Source organism: Electrophorus electricus, chromosome 20 (genome assembly GCF_013358815.1).
Source record: "Electrophorus electricus isolate fEleEle1 chromosome 20, fEleEle1.pri, whole genome shotgun sequence".
Classification (NCBI taxonomy): domain Eukaryota; kingdom Metazoa; phylum Chordata; class Actinopteri; order Gymnotiformes; family Gymnotidae; genus Electrophorus; species Electrophorus electricus.
This window is the reverse complement of record NC_049554.1, coordinates 917,501-927,500: the sequence shown is the minus strand read 5'-3', so window position 1 is coordinate 927,500 and position 10,000 is coordinate 917,501. Positions and strand designations below refer to the sequence as shown.

The 10,000-nt window shown below is 46.1% G+C and overlaps 1 protein-coding gene across 3 annotated transcripts in view; it reads right to left on the bottom strand.

Moving 5' to 3' along the window:
- Nucleotides 1–8,196, bottom strand: part of LOC113583593 (plexin-A2-like) — a 90,424-nt gene extending 82,228 nt beyond the window's left edge. For all 3 annotated transcript variants that reach the window (XM_035520207.1, XM_035520208.1, XM_035520209.1), the window contains exon 1: nt 7,713–8,196. The gene's annotated coding sequence lies outside the window, so the exon portion shown is untranslated. The remainder of the gene's footprint in view (nt 1–7,712) is intronic.
- Between the last annotated feature and the right edge of the window lie 1,804 nt (nt 8,197–10,000).

The window sequence follows — 10,000 nt, the reverse complement described above, 5'->3', positions numbered from 1 at the left end:
GCAAATGGGACAAACATTTGAGAACTTTCATGCACAGTTCTGTAAAACTACTGCATAGGAACATCACAAACTAGGCAAGGCAGAATTAGGCAGATATCCATTAATAAATAAAGATATTTAAAAGGGCATCAAAAAATGGACACATTTACAACACAGAGACTCCCATCATCATTCTAAAGCGCTGCAGTGCCCAGAAAACAGCCCCCCACTCAGCTGGTCCTGAAACAGTTCAGCATTAATATACACTACATTCCTTACCTAAATTACTTACTGCTATTTGCTAATACATGAATTAGCGATTTAAGTCCATTTTATCTTTTATTGGCAATGTTCTTAATTTCTTAATCAAAGCTTTGGCACCACTGAATTGAGCTGAATTGGGTTGAGAGAGAGAGACAGAAAGGGAGAGAATTGGAGAGAGAAGTGAGAGGAAGGAGAGTTAGAGACCAAAAGAGAGACAGTGAGAAAGATAGACAGAAAGAGACGCAGGGGAGGGACAGAGAGAAAGGGAGAGAGAGAGAGAAAGGGAGAGAATTGGAGGGAGAAGTGAGAGAAAGAGATAGAGGGAAATGGAGTGAGAGAGACCAAAAAGAAGACAGTTAGGAAGACAAAAAGGGAGAGAGAGGGAAAAAAGAGACACAGCAGGATGGAGAGATAGAGAGAGAGAGAGAGAGAGAGAGAGAGAGAGAGAGAGAGAGAGAGAGAGAGAGAGAGAGCGACAGAAAGAGAGAGAACAGGAGGGGGGAAAGTGAGAGAGAGACAGAGAGAGAGAGAGAACAGGAGGGGGAGAGAGTGAGAGAGAGACAGAGAGAGAGCTGCTGGCAGCTGGATCAGGATTTATATTTAATCACTAGAGTAAATATGAGCAGTGAGCTGATGGACTGTGGCCCCTGAAACGAGCAAACCCAGCAGAGAGATGCTGCCACAACCCCAGCTGCAGCCTACACAGAGAGAGACGCTGCCACCTACCCCAGCTGCAGCCTACACAGAGAGAGAAGCTGCCACCTACCCCAGCTGCAGCCTACACAGAGAGAGACGCTGCCACCTACCCCAGCTGCAGCCTACACAGAGAGAGAAGCTGCCACCTACCCCAGCTGCAGCCTACACAGAGAGAGAAGCTGCCACCTACCTCAGCTGCAGCCTACACCGAGAGAGAAGCTGCCACCTACCCCAGCTGCAGCCTACACCGAGAGAGAAGCTGCCACCTACCCCAGCTGCAGCCTACACAGAGAGAGAAGCTGCCACCTACCCCAGCTGCAGCCTACACAGAGAGAGAAGCTGCCACCTACCCCAGCTGCAGCCTACACAGAGAGAGACGCTGCCACCTACCCCAGCTGCAGCCTACACAGAGAGAGAAGCTGCCACCTACCCCAGCTGCAGCCTACACAGAGAGAGAAGCTGCCACCTACCTCAGCTGCAGCCTACACCGAGAGAGAAGCTGCCACCTACCCCAGCTGCAGCCTACACCGAGAGAGAAGCTGCCACCTACCCCAGCTGCAGCCTACACAGAGAGAGAAGCTGCCACCTACCCCAGCTGCAGCCTACACAGAGAGAGAAGCTGCCACCTACCTCAGCTGCAGCCTACACAGAGAGAGAAGCTGCCACCTACCCCAGCTGCAGCCTACACAGAGAGAGAAGCTGCCACCTACCTCAGCTGCAGCCTACACAGAGAGAGAAGCTGCCACCTACCCCAGCTGCAGCCTACACAGAGAGAGAAGCTGCCACCTACCCCAGCTGCAGCCTACACAGAGAGAGAAGCTGCCACCTACCCCAGCTGCAGCCTACACAGAGAGAGAAGCTGCCACCTACCCCAGCTGCAGCCTACACAGAGAGAGAAGCTGCCACCTACCCCAGCTGCAGCCTACACAGAGAGAGAAGCTGCCACCTACCCCAGGTGCAGCCTACACAGAGAGAGAAGCTGCCACCTACCCCAGCTGCAGCCTACACAGAGAGAGAAGCTGCCACCTACCCCAGCTGCAGCCTACACAGAGAGAGAAGCTGCCACCTACCCCAGCTGCAGCCTACACAGAGAGAGAAGCTGCCACCTACCCCAGGTGCAGCCTACACAGAGAGAGAAGCTGCCACCTACCCCAGCTGCAGCCTACACAGAGAGAGAAGCTGCCACCTACCCCAGCTGCAGCCTACACAGAGAGAGAAGCTGCCACCTACCCCAGCTGCAGCCTACACAGAGAGAGAAGCTGCCACCTACCCCAGCTGCAGCCTACACAGAGAGAGAGAAGCTGCCACCTTCACAGCCACCTCACCATTCCTCCCTCACTCTCTACATGCTGTTCAAGCCAACAGCGCCTAAGGAATATGACAGCCACACCTTCAGCTAAAATCTACAGTGTGCTGAACACCTGCTCTATTGCTGCAGAGGTCTGGAACATTCCATGGGTGGTCTCTGTGTGTATACCCTGCTGTATACCCTTTCTTTCTTTCCACCTTTTCATTTCGTTCCTTCTCTTTGGCCATTCTTGCCATCCTAGCTTTCGCCAACTGGTGCTCCACGTGTGTCGTTTCCTCTTTCTTCCCCTCTTCCTCTCCCTGTCTCTTTCCCTCCCTCACTCCTTCCATCTGTGTGATGTCAGTGGCTCCACGCCACGCTTCGCGGCCCCTGCCAGGACCCAGAAACCAGAGTGCATCTGTGAAAATGACATATCTAATGCGTTTACACTGTACACTACGGTGTGCATGTGTTTGAGCATCTGTGTGTGCACGCAAACATATGGATGTATATTTGTGTGTGTGTGTGTGTGTGTGTGTGTACATATGTATTTGCATTTGTGTGTGTGTGCACGTGCGCTTGTTTTATGCCACACTGAAGGATGCCAACCTAGGTCCTGCCAAAAGTGCCATCTGCTTGTAAAGTCCACACGAAGCTTGGTGCTGTCAACATTTCTCCACCCCATCATGTACTCCTCCTCCCAAACATCTCCCCTTCTTCTCTCCGTCTCTCCATTTTCCTGCCCTGTCTCCCTTTCTGTTTCTCTTTTTGTCCGTCTCTCGGATCATTTCTGTGTGCCTCTCCCTTGTTCTCTCTTTTTCACATCAAACAGAGAAGCACGCCAAGCCTCAGAGTAAGGGTGAGTGTCCAACTCTTCGCTCTCACCATATCACAGCTACAGGACGTAGTTACTCATTTATACACTGCAGCCTTTACGAGCAGCAGTGTGACATCATCGCCGAACAAACGCAGATCCATTCACGGTTGAGACGAACCGTACGGACAGGAACTGGAGGACATGTGGAATTCATTCCTACCCAAGACTGCGCTTCGCTCCCTATTTAATCATTAAGTCTTTTGACCTTAAGTGATATGGAGCAGGTTTCTCTATAAGCTGCCTATAGGCTATGTAAGGCTGAATGAAATATCACCCTGACATTTACGCTACAGAGCAGCACTGCCAGCCTCTCTAACAATAGAGTGATTAGAGGCTAGACCACTAGGTGCTCTCTGTGTGTGCGTGCGTGTGTGTACGTGTGTGGATGTACGTGTACGAGAGGCCACAGAATACACAGACCAGCATTTTCAAGATGGGTCTGTTCTAGACTCACAACTGCTTTTGTGCCGCAACAAACACATTTTCTTTGTTTTTTTAATCTTTAAAACCACGCCAACACACATTTTTCTCATTTAAACAGACACACATGCATACACCCTCTGCCTGTGTCCCCTCATTCACAGATGCACATGCTCTTTCAATTACCATTCACACACACACGCAAACACACAGACAGTCCTCCTCAGGGCTATGGTGTGTAAGCAATCAGAATGAATCAGTCTCAGAGAAAGAGGTCTCTCCTATGATGAGTTCAGCTGTGCATCTCACAGACTAAGGAAAGATGTGTGTGAGTGTATGTCTGCGTGCGCATGCATGCGCACATGTATATCATTTATACACTAAATTAGTTTGACATTGTACTTCCTGTCCAGTATGTCTTTGATTTCAGTTGATAAACAAATTAAGCAATAGAACATTCACTGTAGGAGCGCATTTATTATTTATTTGATCAGACATTTTAGTTGCTTTGCAATAGCAGGCATGGCTGTTACCTTTAAACAATTTTGCAATATTTTAAAAAAAAATACCAACAGTTGAGAGAAGAGCTGGAAAAGATGTGTATAGATAGATAGACAGACAGATAGACAGACAGACAGACAGACAGACAGACAGAGAGATTTTCAAAATTGTAGTGACGTACACAAGGTCTCCAGAGAAACAGGAGTTTTCAAGTAAAGTGCTTCTGAATTTGAATATATACCAGTTGATTGCACCTCCTAGAAATTCAGAAGCACTTTGCTTTAAGAACTTTATGTGGTCTGGACTGCACTGAAGTCTCACATCTGATCTCTCAGTTTATCTTATGATCGCTCACCCTGCCCTAGTTCTTTATTTCTCTCTCTTTGTCTCTTACTTTCTCAGTCTCATTTTCCCCATATTTCTTACTCTTTCCCTCTGTGTATGTCTCTCTCTCCCTCCCTCATTCTCGCTCTCTCTCTGGTGTAGTAATTGCTTTTCTTCCCTCTGTGCCCAGAGAGATGGTGTGTGTGCATGTTATCTTCTGCCGAGGGGCCAGAGAGCACCTTTATCTACTCTCCTCTGTGACCACGGTATAAGACTGCCCACACACACGCACGCACGTACGCACACACACACGCACGCACACACACACGCACGCACACACACACGCACGCACACGTGCACGCACACACACGCACGCACATGCACGCACGCACATACGCACGCACACGCACGCACGTACACACGCGCGCGCACATGCACGCGCACATGCACGCACGCGCATGCACGCACACGCACACACGCGTACGCATGCACACAAACACACGCACACACATGCACGCACGGACACAAACGTGCAGGCACACACACAAACACACCCAGATAAGACAGATGAAGACAGCGGTTGGAGGCTAAACTGACAGACAGAAACAGGCAGGTGGAGGCTCTCAGGCTAAAGGCGTGGGACCGTGATGCTAACTGCAGGTCTGCTGCATGACTGGAGCAGCAGCTTACATCACAGAACACAGGGCTAGTGCAAGAGCCCTCCGCTTTGATCCACATAACCCATTACTGCCACGGGGGTTTTTCTTCCCTTTTTGAACACATCACCTAAGCCAAAGTGAATAAATAGTAATGACACAAATGCAGAGGCCAAATCACAAGATGGTGAATCTTGGCTGCCTGCGCTGAGCACAGTAACCAGGCTGGCTGTGAAGGTGGAAGGAGCAGTGCTCATATTGATGTAGTATTCTTTGCACATGCCTTGGCTTTTCATTTCCCCTAAAAGTGGCTTTCTAGAATCAATGGATCTACCAACCTTTACTCCCATTAACCAAGAATACAATTATGTGTTATGTGTGTTATGTATTAATATGTACTGATCAAAAAAAGATACCCAAACTTTATGACCAGGACAGGCGACAGAGCAGCAAAGATGTTAGAGGAGCGGCTGGGGCATTTCTAGTGCTTGGGGCAGGTAGGAGGGACACCTCTGATGGCTTGCTGGGGCCATGGGACAGAGTTGTAGGGCAGCTTGTGCGATGACAGGCAGGCAGCGAAGCAACCTGAAGATGATGCAACAGCTAACATTTGTTAACATTTGTGCCCTGAGGAAAAGGCCAATGATGTCACTCATATGCAATGATGTCAAAGAATACAGAACCTGGCAGGCAGGGCCTGAGTACGGCGAGTTGTTCATGACACTGGTGCATTGCCCACCTGTTGTCATCAATGCAGCTACTGTAACAGTGTAAAAATGGTGAGCTTTACTATAATAGCAAAGGGTGCAGTCTCGAGTGCTATCTGAGCTCTATGCATCCGACTCCAAGTGCTATCTGAGCTCTGCGTTTATATGGCAGCCTTCACAAATTTTCCTTTCACTCCTTTTGTCTGGAGTGACTTACAGACGAGCTTTGTTACCTCCATGGAACTTTTCCTTATGCTAGAACAACTAGAAAGGGATGTGAGCACATGATAAAACTAAAGACCTCTTTCAGACAAGAAAAAAAACACAATGGACAAGAGAGCTTTTTTCTGTGTTGGTTTGTAATTATTAGCATTATTAAAATGACTAAGAGCAAGACTAGAGACCGATTAGTCACTCTAGTGATCAGACAATCACAGTTGTTCAGACAGGCAGTGAAAATCCATTCCACCTCAGAGAAGAGTCTTGAGCCGTGTCTCACTGCCTCTTCGGGGTGCTGGTTTGAGTTGAGGTGTACCTGAGGCACAAATCATGCTCAGTTCAGGTTTCGTACAATGCTTCTTAGTAGGAAGGGACCGGCTCATTTTTAGCTTCGCAGTCAAGTGTCAGGGTTTTACATCTTATGTGGGCACCTTTCACTTTGCTGCAAAGAGTCCTTGCAAAAACGAACCCTGCAATCCAGTCATTCTCACGTTCATAATTGAACTGGATTGCAGTTTAATGCCGTCATTACAGAGTTAGTTATCACAAGTTTTGAACCATTAACCTGGATATCTATTTGGAAACAGAATAGTGACAACCACTGTTATTCTGTGCCAACACACGCATACCCCGTCTGAGTACTCTCATTCCATGTATGTGATTCAGTTTGATTTTCTATGTGTGGGAGTGATGGTCATCACCTTAAGTGCATTATCTTCATCCTCATAATCTCCCTTCATCATCCTCACACCATCGTCCTCATGACCGCCACTACCAACACCATATTCATCTTTGTCTCCTTTTCACATATTCCATCCCTGGCTGCTGTTAAGATCAGTGCAGATGAACGCTCATTCAGGGCAAGCAAAGGGGGCTTTGGGGAATAAACTCAGTAATGAACAGTAAACCAGTTTCCTATAAGAGAATCACGATCCATCACGGCCCCTATTGGCTGTAGTACTTGATCTATGGACACACAGTCATCTTAACACCCACTTAATGAAAGGAAATCCAACGCCAGTCAGCAGCGATCCGCACTCAAATAGACTCAACGGTCTCCCCGGCGCAGTCGCAGGCTTCTGTCTCCTTATTCATTTCCCGTACAGCGGCAGTCGCGCTCTTGCGATAATAGAAGGGATTACCGGCTCCAGAGGAGGACCGATCTGCTGGAATAGAGCCGTGCAGATCTGGGCTGACCATGTGAGGAAACGCTGCAGAACTGGCATGCCAGATAAGCGCGCACGGCGGATGGGAATAGCGCTTATTCTCGCTACACAAGCGCGTAAAACAGAGCAAGTCTCTTCCCATTTCAGTAAAGCGTGACAATGGAACTGCAAAACTGCACTGTAAAGCACGGCCAGACAGCCCGTGACGTTTACATTATGAAGGAAACAATACGTTCACAAAAATGTGCGCTACATTCTCCAAAAAGTTGTCAACATTTAACAAACCTCGTTTGGTTTAACATTCACAATGCAATGAAACCGAATGCGAAATGCAAATATACTGCGTTGTAATATATGTGCTACATTGGTGGTTTTCCTTTGATGAAGTTAATCATACTTTTATATCGCGACACAGGAACTCGTTCATTAAACCGGTACGGTAGGAGTACAGTACAATCAGCCACACATTTATTCAGGGTCTTATGTATGACATGTCCCCATTCATAAAAACTATGGATAAAAACGCAACGCGCAATTCTATTACATTTTTATCATGATATCTCAATCTATTTTAATCTATTTAAGAAAAATCTTAAAGAAAAAAAAACATCTTACCTGTCTTTGTACCAAACTCTGGAGGATTCAGGAGTGCAGAGATGTTTCGCTTTCAACCTTCACAACGCAAAGATGTCCATTTAGTTAGTCAAACGGCCGACCAGTTCATGCAAAAGATGCGGTCACTCTCAGATTGTGATCTAAAAGCGCTTCAGCCAAGGACCGTTATATGCTTCCACTGTATTCCGCAGCTATGACATTCTGCGGGCTGTATTGGAAAGAGGCGATGTCCAGCCACTAACTCGCATGCAGCCGATGGAGCGAAGTCTGAATGAATGAACCGAGCTCGCAATCCTCCAGGCACGACACGTAGGCGCAGACAGTCTCCAACGTCATCCCTGTGGCTTGGACTTTGCGTGGGGTGCTTGCTTTTCTCTCGCAACTTTCGCGATATCCATGTCTTTTTTACTGTCTCTAATTTCGATTATATTAAGGTGACCTCGTTTATCCTTTTTGTATTTTGTGCCGAGGACCTGAGATCGGCGTGGGTAAGCAATATTATACCAAGTGTGTTACAGCGAATACTGGCTACCTATATGCACTTTAAAAACGCAAGACGCCGGTTTTAGCGCTAATCTAGCAGTCTCGTGTGACGGTCACCGGTTGAAACGGTACCTTGCATTCATCCTCGGGAATACAAACGCGGCGCTCCTTTAAATACTGACATCTGGAGATGCAAATTTGCAACTGCAATCCGCGGTTATCGCATTTCGGCGAACTTTGGTTTGCTTTATGGTTGAGCTTGCGTTGCGTTAAAAAAGAGAGGAATTAAAAATGCTAATATTAAATCACCTTGAAAGAAGGATGAGCTAAATTTGAGATATTTTCCATTTTATCATATTAAGTGCATTTAAAATACATAAACAGAATAAGATTTTCACCATAGAAATGAAAACAGATAGCAAAAAGCCTCCCTCTATTGGTTCAGCGCTCGCCACTGCGTTTAGTAACTTAGTGCTCTCGCCACACCTGACTGTTCCTTTTTATATTAATTATGTCAAGATTTCATTCATGAAGTTCAGGGTTTAAACTTGCACAAGTAATTGTGAAAGATTATATTGGAAATATTGGGAAACATTAGATTAGATTAGATTAGATTAGATTAGATTAGATTAGATTAGATTAGATTAGAATTAAATTCGCTACTTCAGTTTAATACTTTGGTTTAGAAAATTACTGGACATTTCACTTACAATCTTTACTGCAACTGTAAGTGGTAATCCTAATACAATATTTCGGTTACACATTTGGCCATCAGCAATGTAAAGCAAAGGTACTTTTCCCTTGAGAATTTGAGTGATATTACTACCACCTAAGAAAAAAATGGTGAGACAAAATGTCTGGTGTTTTTCATGTGTATTTTTAACCCTGGGAGTGTATCTGTAGCAGTGTGACATTAACAGTACAAATACAATCTACATAGAAACTGCCTTATTATTAAGATCTGTAAAGGAGGCAGTTATACTACCTGAGATCTGGATCTCAATCTGATCTGGATCTGAATCCATTGTGCATTCACACCTGAGAGTGTTGGACCTGAATCCAATGTGTGTTCACATTTAAGAGTGCTGGACCTGAATCCAGTGTGAGTTCACACCTGAGAGAGCTGGACATGAATGTAGTGTGTTTTCACACTTGAGAGTGCTGGACCTGAATCCAGTGTGTGTTCACACCTGAGAGTTGGACCTCAATCTAGTGTGTATTCACACTTGAGAAAACTGGACTTGAATCCTGTGTGCATTCACACCTGAGGGAGCTGGACCTCAGTAGCTCTGTGTACCTTCCGCCAAACAGATGGCAAGCTTTTTACCTGTGCCATCCCTGGGGGTACCTGGCCATGATACTCAATTAGGCTTTGCAACACACAGCACAACCAGCACTGCGGACTAGGCGAGGCAAATTAATGCTGTAGTTTCTGTGGTGGAACAGTGCCATGGGGTAGCTAGCAGAGCTCAAAGCACAAACACTGCTAACTGTTACCAGAAAAATAAAAGGCAGTTTCAACTTCTTCAGCCGCTCTGTCTTCCGAGCCTCACAGTGTCAAACGTGTGCAAATGTACTCATATGAGCGCTTATGGATGCATTCATATTAAAATAACTATGGGTACTTGAGGTTTTTTCTTATGACTACATGCATCTGCATGGCTGCTCACAATTACTGTAAAAAGATTTCATTTTGATTCAGGAAGTCCTAGATATAATTTTATTTTACTGTCAAAGCACATCACTAAAAACAGGACAAAATTATACATTCTTTTCCTTTAATTTTATTTTAAATTGGTAGCCAC